Here is a 17,232-nt window from a genome sequence, read left to right on the forward strand (position 1 = left end):
GGCCTGGTTGCTAGCTTCTTCAAACTCAGCTGGGTGTTGTTACAATTGCGGCGCACGAGTGTATTTGACCGGCATAAAATCGGCATGTCTCAGACTGACCGGCTAGTCGCCGGTCATGGCCGATCACGTGAAAATCGGCCGATTCGGTGCATCTCTACATTTGACAATGTGTGCAGTAAAGAATTGTGATGGACGATACTATCGTCAGGGGTGGGGGTGCGGGGGGTGAAGTATAGTAAACACTTCTTACTATGTCTGTACATTTATCATTTTTTACAAACAATTACACAACATATGTATATGGCCTGATGACATGTCACGGTTGCTCATCTAAAAGCTACGTAAGTCATGTCACGGTTGCTCATCTAAAATAAAAGAGCTACGTAAGACATGTCACGGTTGCTCATCTAAAAGCTACGTAAGACATGTCACGGTTGCTCATCTAAAATAAAAAAGCTACGTAAGACATGTCACGGTTGCTCGTCTAAAAGCTACGTAAGACATGTCACGGTTGCTCGTCTAAAAGCTACGTAAGACATGTCACGGTTGCTCATCTAAAAGCTACGTAAGACATGTCACGGTTGCTCATCTAAAATCTTCAGTTGTCTGTACCAACTTCAAATGCTACACATCTCATAACCTGCATGTCAGGTCATCAGTTACTATGTAATTTCCGGAGCTATGAGGATTGTATTTGTATAAATCACATAGACTAATTAGTCCTTAATTTTTGCACTCTCTGTCTGACAGTCTTTAATGTAGCCCGCAGATGCTTCAGTTCTACGCTTTATGTTAATTTCCAGGGAAATCCCTGCAAAGTCTTTATGTTTAATGTGAATGCAGGGTCTATAGAATTTGTGCATTTCTGGCAGTTTGGTGGCGTGGCATCACAATGGTGGCTTCCCATCGTGAAGTCAACCCTAGTGTGGATCATGGAGAGCCTCCACGTTATAATGCAAGCAGGACCTTAGGACAGTTTTCTGTACATTGGGAAAACTGTCTGAGGTCCATGTGGTGAAACAGCAGGGGGTGATTATAGCTAATGTATACATATGTAGTATCTTTTATATATCTTTTATGTAGTATCTTTATTCTGTGTAATATCATTATTTTGTGAAACTGAATTATGTTTAGTAAGTTGTATGTTGTATGTTTAGTGTGTGGGAAAGGAAGACTGGTTTAAGTGAAAGAGCAGACCTGGCAGAAAATGTCATAGATAAGGTTTGGTGCCAGGAAATGTAAGCAAAACCTAAAGAATGGCAAAACCTAAAGAATGTATGAATAACAGGATGAGAGGGCAAAGGTGGAGTACCATATGTGACTTGGTCAGCTATCTGTTAACATAGGTGGTGGGAAAGCCAGTGTGTCCAGTCTGGGATGACTTGAAGGGGTATAAAGGCTGAACAGCAGCCAGAGTATGGTAGCTAGCTTGCTTGCTTCACTAACCAATGCTCCGGAGTGCATTAAAGCCATCATCTGCAGTGTACATCCACGGTGTGCGGACTTCTTTTGTATTATTTAACTTCAATTTGACACCACAATAACACTGTGAGAACATGAAACCATCCTGGCCTCATGCTATGTGTGCACTGAGAGCTAACAGCTGGCCCAATAAGAGTGTGATCCCAGCTAAGCTTTCTCATTCCTGTATAAACAGAGTCAATTAAAAATTTTTTTTTTTTTTTTCAGACAAATAATTTGTCCTGCTCAGTGACCTAAATAAGTAGGCTAAGAGATAATGCTCACAGCCAGCTGGTCATTATTACAAAGTAAACTCCGACTGGGCAATCAGTACTCAGTAATCAGTAATAGTTGTTGTACGATAATGACCCATAGGTGTACTACATGGTTTATTATTGTAATTACATTAACAGGTTCTCCTAGGACAATCAAACTGAATGTAAGCAGTGTAGTAAACTCTGCTTGTGTGACACTCTGCCAACTCTGCTGGCAGAGTGGAGCCACACACACACACAGACACAGAGGTATACACACACTGGCACAGCAGCAGTGCACATAAATTTACAGACACACACACACATTAATTACCTAGCAGCGAAGGACTACTCACTGCACAACACTCTACACACTCAACAAATGAACGATGCAATCCGATCAAGACCAAGCTCCAACTCACTTCAAGAGTGTCTCGAAAACTATCAAACATTACCTCATTCATTATCAGGGTCAATAAGTGGGAAGAGTCCATATTCATATATTTTTAGGCTTTATGAATTCATATTCTCTGCAATTTGCGTGTCTGTTTATTCTAGCCTAAGGCGCCGCATCATCAGTAATTGACATCTCTTAAAAGTGATGCGTGAGTGAGCAGAACATCTCATTTCTCATATCAGTCTCTCCTTCATTCCTCCATCCTCCTATCGTTCCTTCCTTGTTTCCTTCACAACAATAATTAGAAGGAGGGCTTAGAATCGGAGGAAAGAAGGAAGGGAGGAAGGGAGGATGGACGAAAAGACAAAACTATGTAACCCCAAAACACAGACATATGCAAGTTACCTCAAACACTGGCTCAACTTAAAAAAATTGAGGTAACAATTTGCATGGATCTTTTTAAGTAATTTCAACTCAAGCCGTTTTTGAGTAAATATTGTGAGACTTATATAGTTAGAACAACTGAATTATATTATATGATCAAATTAATATAATTAAGTTGGTTCAACTTAATTAAGCTTTTAGAGAACAAATCAAGTTGATTGTGCTAAACTAATTGAGTTCTTTTCACTATAAAAGTCTCACAATATTTACTCAAAAAACAACTTCAGTTGAAATGACTTAAAAAAAATTAAGGTAACAATTTGCATGGATCTTTTAAAGTTATAGTAACTTACTTCACTTCTGTCTGAATAAAAGCACACAGCAATTTAAATTTTCTGAAAGCATTGTTTATTTTTAAAGCAATGGCAACTGGTCCAGTTGTGCAATGAATGAATGTAGAGATCCGTCTGAATTCGTCATTTATCTGTATAAAAAAAGGCACAGTGTTAGAAAATTTACCTCAAGACAAACAACAAAATGAACAAAATCTACGTGGTTTGCAGGGATTGACACAGAATATTTCTCAAACTTCAAAAATAAATAAATGTTGGCCTAACTATTAGGCCTATGTTCAGGTTAAGCTAAGAATGTCAAATGGCCCACAAACCTTCATAAATAGTGACAATGTTGTTAGGCTTAACTAGGACGACCAAATATGATCCTCAAACACGTGCAGTGTTAGAACTAGCAATGCTAAAATGTTAAGTGCTGAATGCAGCTGCCACTGTGAAGTTTGAAGACACCAGACAGCTAAATTTACCTTTACTAACTCAGAATTATCAAAGGGCAGGCTGCAGGTAACTTTGAAGACGCCAGCTACCAAAGTCATCTTTTCAAATGGTTTAATTACCGTGCAAGCAGCAGCTAGCTTGGAAGACACGATAGCTACTGTCTGTAGATAGCTAGGTAAAATCCATCTTTTCAAATATTTAAATTAGCAAAAGGGCAAGCTGTAGCGTTAATTTCATTTGTAGTGTCACGTGACAAAGATTTTGATGCACTGTGTGCCGTTGTTTGATAGCTGTTGCTTTTAAAACAAACACAAAAATAGTAGGCTAGACTACTTTGCACGTACCTTTGATGTTCGATGCAGGCTACAGGATCCTGTGCCATAATTTCTGTTACTTCTCAGGCGTGGTCTGGAAGGTCCTGAACGTTCAGTCGTGTTATCAGCTTTATAAGTTTGATCACGAGATTTACAAGTTTCAGTAACGTAATACTTTCTTTTGTTAGGTGAAAGCAAGACTGTGTGTTGAAAATCCATATATTAATAAGTTGAGACAGCTTTCTTTCTTTTTTAGTATGACAAACTCCTTAAAATAAGTTGTCAACTCACCTATACATGTACAAGTAGCAAACTTAATTTTTTTATGTCGAAAATGTTCTTCATTTTAAGTTTTATCTACTAACCTTATTAATCATTTTTTAGAGTGAAGAAGCATGTATCATTTTGAAAATGTCCACCACATAAATATGTGGACTTTTGTCCCTTTAGCTAGGGAACATATCGATAGAAGGAGCCTTTGTCTTCATAACTGTTACTTGCTAGGTTTGTCTGTAGTGTAGGCCTAGTAAGCAGCATTAAAGCATTAAAACTTGTAATTTTGATTCTTAAAAAACATGAAAAGCACCCTAGTCAACAAGTGTGGGCACGGTAGAGGGAGTTACCATCACAGTGATAATTTCTTCTGTCTGGGAACAATAGACAGCACTTTGAAGCCTAAGCAGTAAATGAGTGATCCACTAGAATGTTAGGTTGCATTCCGGTCCCTACACTGAATTGCCTACTCCCTACCCACTGCATAAGGTGTAAAATTCACAGGGAATTTCAATAAGATCTCGATCGCTGAAACAGTTTTATTTGGAATGCCCTGCTAGTCTTAGGTTGTCATAGAGATGGTTGGATTCACAAGATCTGTCCATTCAAAACATTCAACATGATCCGAAATTTGCATGAATACTGTACATGTGATGGAAAAGCATGTTTGGTGAGGTCTCTGACCAGGGTTCTGAAGTGTTTCGTGAGATTGTGCAAGATTCAACTGCGCATGCAGGATCCCATCATACACCCCTTTATTATTAAAACGTACAATAACTCTTTTTGTGAATGTACCCGAGTCAAACGTTCGTTTAAAGCATAATTATGTCAGAAGCACCATGGTGTACCTCACCATGTAGAAAAGACTAAAGGCATCAGGCTTGTCTTAAGCATTACTTTCCCAAACATGTCTTTAAAAACAAAATATAACAAACATCTCACAAAATCCAAGCATTAAAAAGCCAAACAAACTATGCCAAGGTAAACTCGGTTTTGCATTCTATGACCCCTTCAATGACAACAATCATAAACATTCATAAAGGTTCCTCAATGTTCATGATAGGTGTCATGTCATGGTTATGATGGTGTTATGTCGGTCTTATGCAGACCCCTTCAAATATAGTGTTACCTAAGTAATGCACAGATCAGAATGGTGACTTCTCAACTGTGTTGGTCTATAACATTACACATTTGTCTATTCACCATATTCACACGGCGGCCATCTTTCTATGACGTCATGCTCAGGGTGGGAATCCTCTGGGGAAGTCCAAACAAATAGCTCAAAAACTGTCAGCTGTCCGGTGTTTGTGATTAGCCCAATTATGGCAAGATGGTCCTCAAACGTAACCTATCTACCAGCCTTGACATGCCAAGAAATCGAAACATGGACAGATGAACAGGTCAGCACCTCTAAATGAATTAAGAAAAAAGGATACAGCAACTGGATTGAACGTTATATCCACGATGTTAAAGGTAAGACGATATTGCTAACTGCTAACTTAATACTACTTTATTAACTGGGTTGCACCGATAAACCTGTATTAAGGCACGGCCTTGTCTATCATTTCTGTTCAGAACAACTCAGGCTTGCATTTAAACCAGCCTGATTTTAGTAGCCATGAGACCGTTTCAAATACTATTGAATTTTGAGCTCTAGGTAACGTAGCTTCTAAGTGTTATCGTTAGCCTTAAACTGCCGACAGATTCGAAATGTTCTTCTTGTATCACAGTAGAATACTCTGTTAGCCGGTCAGGCTGTCTTCCTAACTAAACTAGGCTATAGTTTATGTTTTTTTTTTTTGTGCAACCCACGTCGTAGCTTAATGTATCTCCTTGTTTATCCTTTCATTTTATTGGCTTATTTTCGCGGAGATTTAACAAAGGCGAAGTTATCTACTAATGCAAGTAATGTTCTGCTTTCAGTCAGGGTTGAGGAGGGTGGGACTAATGCCAATATTGTCAGGGTCAGGGCGAAGGCATACCCCAGTATGTTTAAAAATGAGCCAGTTTACAGGGTACAGGCTACTGATGTCAAATTAGCATACTATATATTTTTTCCCTAGATGAACTTAACACTTTGTGTGTGGTCTGAGCAACAGGCTTTGCATAAATACTTAGCCATGAACTAGTTTTAAATATATTTTCTTTTTTTACAGGTTGAATTGATCAGCGGATTCAACAAACCAGCTGTGCCTGTGAAGCACTTCTCGGGCACTGCTCACACCTTGTTGGCCTCCTGTATACTCTTGCTCATTACTCTAAATTAGGATACAAATCAGTCCCCCTAACCAAATGTAAGACCTCCTTACCCCAAGCTTGGCACATCCCTTCTTGAGAATTAGGCCTAGGGCCCAAACCTGTCACTCTTAAAAATTAACAAGGTCAAATCCAACAAGACCTACAGTTGTCACAGTTGAGTAAAAAAAAATTATGGCCATGGCCTACTTGAAATCAAATGCCCAAACCAAGAGAGTCAAACTGCTCATACCTGAAAAGAACAGTGGATAGAACCTTCTCCTTCAAGCATGGCCATGAATATCACTCACAAGTCATTGGACAGATGGCTCTTACAGGAGCAAAATGGTTTAATTTTTTTTTTGTAATGTGCCAGGAGGATTACTATCTGGAGAGAGTGCACTTTGATGCTGTCTTATTAAGTGGCCACAGCCCCATTGTTATGTACATAAACTTTATCATTAAAAACTTATTTCTTCATCTGTAGCTACTGTGTTCACCTTATTGATGTCCATGTTGTAAGCTAATGTAGCATCAACATTTTTAAAGCCAAAGTTTAAATGCATTACAAGTAAAATAACTACATTGTGTTGCTTTAGAATCTATTCAGTTTATTTAATTTCCAGTTAAGAATGTGAAATGTCATGACTGACATAACTCCATGCCTAAAAAACATGCCCTCTGCCGTTGGCTGAAGGGACAAGAACAATGATCTGTGTCTCATAGTCCTATAAAAAATATATAAGTATAGAATAGAAGAAAATAGAAAATCGACGCCTTTTATTTTTACTGTACAATACAGAGATCAGCACAATGTTAATGCACAAGGAAAATAAATTACTGTATGAGTTTTTTGTGTCCAAAGTATTGCTAATACTGTAGAAAGTACTATAGTAACAACACTGTAGAAAAAGACTTCATGTTTGATAATTATTCACCCGAAATCCAGTGTAGAATGTCAAGAACTTTGAATCATTTTTGCTTCAAGCTGAAACAGGATGAGGATGGTATTCTCCTGCGTAAGGCGGGCGATCTCCTTCCGTGCTGCTTCTAGCTGCTCTTCCAGTGACCGAGAGTTCAGCATAGTCATGGTCAGAGTGGGGTGCTGGCTTAACAACTTGGTCTGCACTATAGGAGACAATGACAAATCAAAAACGTTCAGTTCCAACTGCATATGTATCACGTAAGTTGTATAGTATACCATGTAACCTACTACAGTGAATTTGTTTCATTAATGGAGATTACATGTTATACCCTGCTGCTACACATAGCCTATGTCTTATGCAGCAGCTGTGTGATATTTTGCAAGATGGACATAGGAAATATACTTTATAAGTTTCTTACCCAGTGTCAACTCCAGCCAGGTCTAAGCTTACACTGGCATCTTCTGTCTCTCCAGCAGGTTCATTGCTGTGTATGTAATAATAAAACATTAGTTCTTGCACAACTGAATAAATCAACTCTTTGTGACAGACCTAGGCTAAACATGACATTAGGAGACGTGTGAAACAATTTTCACTAACTGACCTCTCTCCCTCTAATTCGCATTGGTCTTTTATGAATCGTTTTTGTCCAAGCGAACAGGACACTTCCTGGCAGGAGGCACGTTTTTCCAGCCTCATCATGGTGCACAAAACACTGCTCAGTGAAATGTTTGGCACAAACTTTTGTGTTGGACGTAACGTTAATCTCCACGAACAACAAACAGCCTGCCCGTTAGCTGCAGTTAGCCTACATACAGTGACCAGGGCTTTCCCTGAAGTCAGCAAAAGACAAGCTTACTGCTTGAGACGTGGCATTTCTATCAAGGCATCATCGTAACGTTACCATACATACAGTAAACAAAACAACATCATGTTTGCGTTTGATCTAACAAGTAGCATGATAACGTTACACAGTGGCTATCTTTATAACTAACATTAGCCTGAGGTTAAGCTAACCGATTGGCTAGCTAGATAATTATGCACTTACCTGGAAAAATGTACCGATGTCTCTTCTAATTTTTGAAATCCACTCTCTCTTCAATCTGGTGTCTGTCAGGAACCGGTGGAACGAACGTGTTTTGTCTTTTTCCCGTCTTTTGTAGTAGGAATTACACCCAGGCACACAGCAGACATATTCGTAACTGATACAAACACAACCGTACAGAACTCGAACTTCCCACCCTGAGCATGACGTCAAAACAAGATGGCCGCCGCGTGAATATGGTGAATAAAGTTAAACTTTTACCTTAAGGCATTTTTGGGGGTGGAAAAAGCCTCTCAGTTTTATGCAGTCTATTATTTTGATGCCAAAACAGGACGTTTTGAAAAGCTTTTTTGAAAAGGCTTTTAAAGTAAGTCCCCTGATGGGTGGGTAGCAAAGTCTTTCTCTTGATGTTGTGGCCCCTCCCTCTCTCCTCCACTGAAAAAGTGCCTGACATGCCATGTGAAATGAGTAGGTTGTGCTGCCATTCTCTATCTTGTATCAACGCAGTAATCAAAGTGTCTTATTTGTGACATCTGTTTAGGTGCAGCCATCATTTGGAGGATAGTTTTGTTTGACCCCCTGGACTATCAGGGTTTGATCCCATGGAAACATCTCTGGTGTGTCTTCATTTTGTCCATGTGCTTGTTTGAATTGCCATCATGATGACCGCTGTACCCTGATTCATGGCTGTCTTGAAAAGACATGCCAAAGACCCTTCAGCAGCATAGGGCCTGCCCTACTTTCTTCAGCATCTTCTAGGTCATAACCTTAATTTGAAATGTCTGGAAAACCAGGATGGCAAATCCCACACAGGTGCATGACTCATTCCAAAAGAGAGGAGTAGAATTTTAAGTCTCAGAATTTAGGAGATGTATGGCAAAGCTTGACTATATTGACAACAGTGTTGTGCCAGTTCACAGCTTTTCTGAACTAGTTCAAGTTCAGTTCATACATGCTCAAAGTGAACAGTTCACGTTCAAAGTTCACAATTTTAATTCTGAACTAGTTCAAAGTTCAGTTCATTTGACTTTTTTCGTGAGATATTCAAATAAATACTTTTTTTCACACTACGAGCTAGAAATCACTATACGTTCTTTGAAGCTGCTCATTGTAGACATTTGCTCATGACACTGCAATTGTGGGTTTCTTACCAGGTGATGAAACTTGCAGCAGTACAGACAAGGTACACCAGTCTCCGTGCCATCACTTCCAATAGCCATTTTTTTTAAAAATTGCAGCGCTTTCTCTCACTCTCGTCATTGGTCTGTCTCTCTCTCTCGCTCCTCCAGCCCTCCGCGCTCTCGTCGTTGCCTGCTACGCGGCGTTGCTATGCCTACCCCGCTCTGCTGCAATTCATCACGGGTAACGTTGTGCGGAAGCCAGTATGCTATTCAACTATTCTCAGCCGGACACTACGTTGCCCGCAATGCATTGCGCACACAATGTCAAAACCATTTCTGTCAGGTGATAGGCTACATCATTTAAGCGGCACCAGCGAGAATACAGGAGGGAGGAACTTTCTCTCGTTGCGTTTCAAAAGAGAAAACAGATGTCACTCAGTTTTCAATGGAAAACAAATTCCAACGTTCATTTACAGTAATTTCTGCCGTTCATGACACATAGCCTAATGTGAACTAATTCACGTTCTAGTTCTTTATTAAAAAAATGTGTTGCGTTCAGTTCAACGTTTAGAAAAAATGAGCGTGTTCAATGAATTACTGATTGACAATTAATTATGTTGTTAAAGCATTCTGTCATTCTGTAGACAATGGCAAGGCAATGTTGTCTTGCTTGAAAAAGACAGAGAAAGAAAGGATGACTTGCACTTTGCCAAACTGAGGTGGTCAAACGGCATTATGTCTCCGTCTAGTTGTGTTTTACTGTAATTTGTCAGTGAGAAAGTGAAGGTGGTGAATTCTTTATTTATACATTATGTAATACCCAACATAGTAGGGCTGTAACGATATGCGATATGCGAGATATGACGCAGAATATATGCGGCCGCTGCCTGTCACAGCTGCTTTGTATTTACAAAGTGTAGCCTATGCATTATGTAGGCTAAAGAAGAGAAATCTATTGTGCATAGGCTAATACTTGAAGTAGGCTAGTCACATAAGTGCGCACTTGAAATTGACCTAGCCTACAGTATTTGTATGTGTGCTTCAAATAAACACTAATAGAATTAGCTATAGAAATCTGCCCCAAATCTGGTTTGCGTTGGAGAGAGAGAGCATGCACAAACTTTATGGTAGGCTACCAGCCAATTCAGTAGGCTAACTCAAGACTTCAAGATCATACAACGTTTTTAAGCAACAAACAAAATACTAACATCAATAACAGTGAAGTTGTTCATTTTTTCATGGTTTATTTTTTCCAAAAGCATCCTCTCCCCATGTGTCGCATTTACGTAAGGAGCTTGGAACAAAGTTGGGTTTACTTCGTTTTCATTTTCTCTAGGCATATATGCTCAGCAAATATCAGCAAGCTCAGCAGGTCATGAAGGCTATCAATGAACAGAAAACCGTGTTGGCTAACAATTTATTAAATACTCCTGTTATTGTCGTCAACGACGTCGCTGTAGGCTACTGCCTTTTCAGCGCCTTCTGCTTATGATGATTCGTCTTCTGAATTTGTTTGTCCTTGCCATGCAGTTGTAGGCTAACGTGTCTCTAACGTTCCCTTCAGGTGTTCTATCAAAATGTTGTATGCCCTCATGGACAGTAGCTCAGTGATGTCTGCATCTTTCCAGGTCGGAGATTTTCTGGACAGCATGCCACTCCATCATAACACTGGCATTGAAGTCAGATCTAACCACATGGACGCACGAAAGAAACGTCACCAACACGCCCTCTCACTAGGTGTGAATTTTAACCGCATGTTCTACTCCTCGTTCAGACACAGCACATTTACATAATGTCCGGAGGAAATACTAGGGGGGGAGTAGTATAAACACTGGGTAAATTCGGACTTCCATATGACCGGTTATGTCGTTCAGATATACGGCCCCACCGTTTAACATCGGCAGAACATCCGGTCTTACACATATGTCTGAAAGCGCTTACTGTATCCACGATACTGTGTCGCGGTGTGAGAAGGCAGAACCATGACACACCCTTTCTAGTGTTTCACGCAGTGCTTGCAGCTTATGCGGCTGTATAAGCAACACACTCCCGCTTTACTTACCGGTAGCCTACATTGTCCAAAGATAAATAAATAATAATTCCATACCTCTCGTTGCTTTCATTGTAGACTATGTGTTCAACTTTACCAAACAGTATAGAAGTGAACCCCCTCTCCTTGCCCCGCTCTCTCGCTCTCCCTCTCACTCTCACTCTCCCTCTCTCTCCTGCTCAATGAACACGCGCGGCTCCGCCAACACAATCCAAATAAAACAAACAAGTATTACCTTGAAACTAAACACACATGGGGAAACTGAACAGTCCAATCGGTAGACTATGATAAGCTAGCCAACTATGCTACTTTGTTTACAATATTTCCAGGCTTCAACCAGACAGCTGAATTAAAGAGGTAGAGTTGTGATAAAAATAGTAGGCCTAGGCTATAGGTTAATCTGCATACAGTGTGCTGTCATAGGCTAAATATCAGACATTCAGTAAAATATTTTTATATCAGGATATAAAATAATACATATATATCATACTATATATTATATTCTAATCCTCTGGTGTAAGGTAGGCTATTAAAATGTTATTTAATAAAATTTCTAACCCCCCCCCCAAAAAAAAAAAAAAATAACTAAAATAAATAAATAAATAAATCGAGGTTCGTATTGAACCGTGGGTCAAAAATCGTGATACAAACCGAATCGTGAGCTTGGTTTATCGTTACAGCCCTACAACATAGCTGATTAATTTACAATATGCCAGGTTTACAGACGTGACACATTCTAAGCTCTTGTTTATCACAGCTGTGTATTACATTAGTCATGACTTTGCAGAAAAGCCCACAACAAGGGGCTAGGTAGTCTTCCTAGTGAGAGCAAAGGGATCTCTCTATTTTGAGTTTCTACAGCAGTGTTGAAGCCAGAGAATGAGTTGTTTTGCTGAGCTTCGGTGGATCACATTTGGAACCATTTATATAACTGTTACTTCATATATTTTATGACCTAGGTCCTACTGTAGTATTGAAAATATAAATACGAAATGAAGTGCCTTTAAAAAGACCTCGGTGACATTTAGCATGAGCTTTCCTGACTGCTTGCTGAACTCCATCAAGGTAATGCATCTTAACTGATGTAGTGCTCTAGGAGGAAAAATGTCTTCATCAGTGAGAGTCTATAGTCACTGGAACTGTAGAGCTGTCATAAGTGTTTATCCTTGGAACAGAAGACATACACATATGGTCAGATGAATCATCATTCCCACAGAGATGGGTTGTTTATTGAAAATGTACTGTACCATCAAAAAGACATACCAAAAGGGCCACTTCCAACAGTAAAGGAAGCTTTTGGTATCATAGGATCATAGGGTTATACACACATCTTTTAAAAGACAAAGAGGACATCAGCACTCAGCACATACAATTTAAATATGTCACATAATTGTTTTATGTATTTTAGGGACACCTTGAAGATGAAATAAAGTGTCACATAATTGTTTTTCAGCCATTGCATGTCAAGTTCAATGGAATCAGTGTGTTTCCCCTAGACATTTTTGATTGTAGGACCCCCCCCCCTCAGATTGAGTGTTACAAATTATGACATAACCATCAACACAAGCATTTACAAAGCATGATTATTGCAGTACTTGAACAGGATTATTCATGTTTTTCTTTCACCTTTTTCCATTTACATTATTAGTAATTAGCCACTGTACAACTGTACACTGTAGGCCACTGTACAAACTATTACTATTTAGAATTATTTATGATACATGATACATTCAAAAATAATTGATGTCCTATTTTTTTTTTATTAACTTTTGCACAGCACTGTATAAACTATATAGACTTCTCTTTCATGTCATTACACTGTATTGGTGCTATGCAAGTCAAATTGAGTGCCTGTCACTTTAAGGCTGTGACGGCCAGTGGGGCTTGCTTGATTCTCACGGTTTTAAGCTAATTTAGTAGCGTTGTTGTGCATGGTGCATAAGAATATGTGGATGAAATGAATTATGTTTTCCATGTCATTTGGTAAAATAAATGCTCAAAAAGCTTTGGTGAGCTCTACAGGAATTACAAACCATCTCCAGATGTAAATGGTTGCGTATCCTATTACTCAAATTCAATAAAACCCACCAATAGGCTAGCTAGACCTTAGTTTCACAGCCTAGGTATTTTAGCAACACAGGGCTTGAAAGCATTGCCTGTATCACAAACAAAAACGAAGCAATGCGTGGAATTTATCTGGGAATAGGCTACTGAAGGTAGGGGCGAGCTACCTCGCTGGCGTGTTTAATTTGGTTCCTTGGTTAACATAATGTAGGCTATGTTTTTTTGCACAAAATTGCATCTGCTAATAAACACAAACAAGCATGATCTCCTGTGGAATCCCTGACTGCGCCTTCAACGTTAGCCGTACTATTATTTGTTGACATCAAACCTGAACGAACGGCAGCTGTTCCTGAAGTTCACTTGCGGGTTTTTTTTTTTTTTTTAATCAGGCAACTTTTTTGCAGTGGCGCTTGAATTCCAGGAGCGGCGCTGCGCCGCTGATGAATACATTGTAGGGGAAACACTGGGAATGTAGAGTGAATGGTGGATGTTTTTTTGTGTGATGCACGTCAAATGAACGTGGAAGATTTTCAGATAATCAGTGATCTTGTGGCAAAATATTGGTGCTGCTTCAACTGTGTTGACCACATGCCTCCAGCCTCTTGCGGCATTGTTTGACACAACAAAGTCTATTTCAATTCAAGGTGCACTGAATATTGAAATTGGTAGGTTAGGCTGCATATATTTTTTAATTGTTAAATTACCCTCTTGGATTTCTACACAAACATTTGAAATGCTATGTTTACTAAAGAATCGACCTGCATAGCACAAGGCTGAGTAATGTCAGGTGTTATTGTTTTTGGCAGTGTTTGCAATATGTAGCTGTTTTATCTAAATCTGGTTGACATTGCATGAATAACTATGCCAATGTCAACTTAACAGAAGAAGTATTAGTTTAATTTCAGTCTCTTAAAGTGTCTTGAGTGATATGGACATATTAACGAAATTCAGAAATTAAGAGGATTCTGGAGAGAAATCTAATTTATTACATTCTGCAAGAACTCTCTTGGAGGCTGATAAAATGGACTGTGAAATGTAGAAAATGGGAAAAGAGGACACTCCAGTTCAAAGCTGATGACAGACAGAGCTATTAAATAGATGCAAATAACTCCAGGAATAAGAGGCTTGGTAAATCCGCCTTCATGAATGTTTTTTCCCACAAAGAAATTGATAAGAAGCGATTGAATTGGTGTACATCGTTGAACCTGCTGAGCGTAGTGCAGAATGAAGTTCCTGGCCCAAGGCCATGCTCTAAGTGAGAGAGTGCTATACGCCAGTGAAGTTGTATCTCTGTAGTTCGACAGCGACCACTGCTTCCTGTGTGCTCTCTCCCTTGCAGCTGTCAGGGGCTATGAGGTGAGGCTCTGCTGCGCTGTCATCCTGACACTTTTCTGCCCATCTCTGCCACTCTGTGATTCTCCCACCGCTGACTTATGGTGGGCACAGGTGGTGGAGTTGAGGTGCTTAGGATTCATTCCAGAGGCTAGCACATTTACATGGGAATGAGTTGGTAGGAACCATGCTGGAACATGCTAAAACATATATATATATATGTTTTAGGTTAAAAGATGAAGTCCTTCCACAGTGCTGTTGATATATTATTACTGTGATGTGTGTATGTATGTAAATGTATGTTTTTACATTCTGAGATAATGAATTAGCTTATTGTGATGCCTGGATACTAAGCTGGTGCTAAACTATGGTAAACCCGGTAATTCTATGGTAAATCCGTCTAAAATGCTATTGTATATTTCATTGTTTTGTGTATTTAGAATGTGTCTTTAGATGATAATTACAGTGCATGAAAATGCACTGTTCTGTTATCCGAAGTCTTCTTCTTCTTCTTCTTCTTCTTCTTCTTATTCTTCCCACCAAATTTCTGCATCTAATTCAGCTTTAACCGTTTAACGTACGTAGAAACTTCGTTCAAACTTTGTAACGTAGGTCTTGAAAAGGACACGTGGGGAATGTATTTTTCACTTTTGTAAACTTTATACTTTTTGAGATATTAATAAAAAACAAGCTTATTTTTCCCCATAGACTTGACATGGGCTGATGACATCACAATGGGCTAATTAACTTGATTTGCACCTGTATCAACTTCCAGCTGCTCACTACTAGGACCCATCAAAGGGCCAGTTAAACTGATTGCACCTGTATCAACTGCTTTCTGCTTAACTAGGCCAACTCTCTCTGTGTCTCTCCATTCTACAAGGATATAAGGCACATTCCATCCAAATTTCTATCCATTCATCCTCTTCAAACCATTCACTCATCCACCCATTAAACTATCCACCAACATCCATTAAACAATCTGCCTATCAACATCCATTCAACTTTCTGTCTATCAACATCCATTACACTATCTAAATTCAACTTTTAAACTATATACTCTCTCAGGCTTTAAGCATACAATCTGGCTCTATTAAGACTACAGATTCTGTTCCTATTTCCTCTGCCCACAACTGTTTCAAAATAAATGTCCTCACTACAATAATTCACTATTAAATAATTTAACTATTTAAACTACTCAACTATTTAACTGTTTAGACATTTCAACTGTCAGTTGTTATCAACTATGACTCCTGCCAACTGTTTCCAAATAAAAGTTTGTTTTGCATTTTATGTTAATATACTTATATTTTCATGCACTGGTAATTTCCTCGAAATTACATTTTCTAGTTATATTAGCTTTTCAGTTCCCAATGGCAATTATGCTGCAGTATAACATCAGGTTTACTGATGGTGGCTCCCACCCAACTTCAATATTATCAAATTTGTAATGCCAATGCTGCATTTTAATGTGTGTGATTTTAATGACTCAGCCCCTGTGGGAAGTCATTACAAGCTTAGCAAGCAATGGCTCAAATAATATGTTACAAAGAAATTGAATTTCCATTATCTATTCATTGGTCAATTTTCCTTTTATCCCAATTTGTATTATCTTGCTTGAAGATGTTCATACAACATGTGCCCTACTTTTCCTTATCAGATGTATTCTCTTCACAAACACGGAGTTGCACATCCTGTTAAATTTGACTCAAAAGTGTGGAATTAGACCACGCTAATGCTATCAGCATGAGCTCATCCTGTATGCACTTTAAGAGTATAATCCCAAGGGCTACAAATACAATCATTTTGTTTTGCAAAGTTGTGCCTTTTCAGCCATGGAAGTCCTTTTCAGAGACATCTGTGTCTGGCTCTTGACAAGTCAAGGTTAAGTCAAATGTTTCTGTTGCTTGTGTGCAGTTGTATTATTTATTTATTTCTCAAAAACTGTCATCACTGCTTCTATCAGGGTCACCCACAAGTTAACTTAGAGGAGTTATGGAATGAACTGGACTTCCAGATCAGGAGGAGCATTGTGTGAGCTGTGTCATGGTTTTCGAGGATCACTTATTTTATGGAGGTTTGGGAGTGCCTCCAACAAGACTGACTCTTGCAGTGAAACATTCTTAGCTGCAACCATGTAAGCAATAATAACCTTGTGTTGTTCAGGCACACATTTGACATGAATAGGTCAAATAGCAAAACAAGCTATAAACACACAAATATAGAGTGCACCAGGATTGATTGGGTCCTAATCTGCAGTGGTTGCCCATCATATACAGATAAGCACAATCATTTCTCAGCCCAATTAAGATATCAAATGTGAAATACAAATATAAACAAACCACCAATAACAAGGGATTCAGTCCCATCACATACGATTCAATACAGTGCTGCCAGTGAACAATGTGGTCACTGCAATTTGGAATAGCAGTACCTGCATGTACAGTAGACTCAACGGTGCTGTTTGTGGTCCAACAAGATCGGTGCGGTTTGTGGTCCAACAAGATGCGACTGGCTCCCCTTGCGGAGGCTGCATTTGTATTACAGTTGGCCAAGGGAACTGGGGAGAAGTGGGAGAGGTATGACCT

At 39.1% G+C, this 17,232-nt stretch overlaps 1 protein-coding gene and 3 long non-coding RNA genes across 6 annotated transcripts in view; 2 read left to right on the forward strand and 2 right to left on the reverse strand.

Moving 5' to 3' along the window:
* The window catches only part of LOC121711134 (corticotropin-releasing factor receptor 2), a 168,295-nt gene that overhangs the window by 50,088 nt on the left and 100,975 nt on the right, over window positions 1-17,232 (forward strand). The window lies entirely within an intron of this gene.
* Window positions 1,432-16,573, forward strand: LOC121711160. Its single transcript, XR_006032267.1, has 3 exons — window positions 1,432-1,511; window positions 7,113-7,116; window positions 16,562-16,573. It is a non-coding gene; the product is annotated as an uncharacterized LOC121711160 (long non-coding RNA).
* Window positions 2,888-3,733, reverse strand: LOC121711163. The gene is made up of 2 exons (XR_006032268.1): window positions 3,632-3,733; window positions 2,888-2,980 (listed from the first exon to the last, which is right to left on the reverse strand). It is a non-coding gene; the product is annotated as an uncharacterized LOC121711163 (long non-coding RNA).
* Window positions 6,948-8,249, reverse strand: LOC121711157. Its single transcript, XR_006032266.1, has 3 exons — window positions 8,081-8,249; window positions 7,454-7,519; window positions 6,948-7,237 (listed from the first exon to the last, which is right to left on the reverse strand). It is a non-coding gene; the product is annotated as an uncharacterized LOC121711157 (long non-coding RNA).

The sequence above is a fragment of the Alosa sapidissima genome, chromosome 1, assembly GCF_018492685.1.
Source record: "Alosa sapidissima isolate fAloSap1 chromosome 1, fAloSap1.pri, whole genome shotgun sequence".
Lineage (NCBI taxonomy): Eukaryota > Metazoa > Chordata > Actinopteri > Clupeiformes > Clupeidae > Alosa > Alosa sapidissima.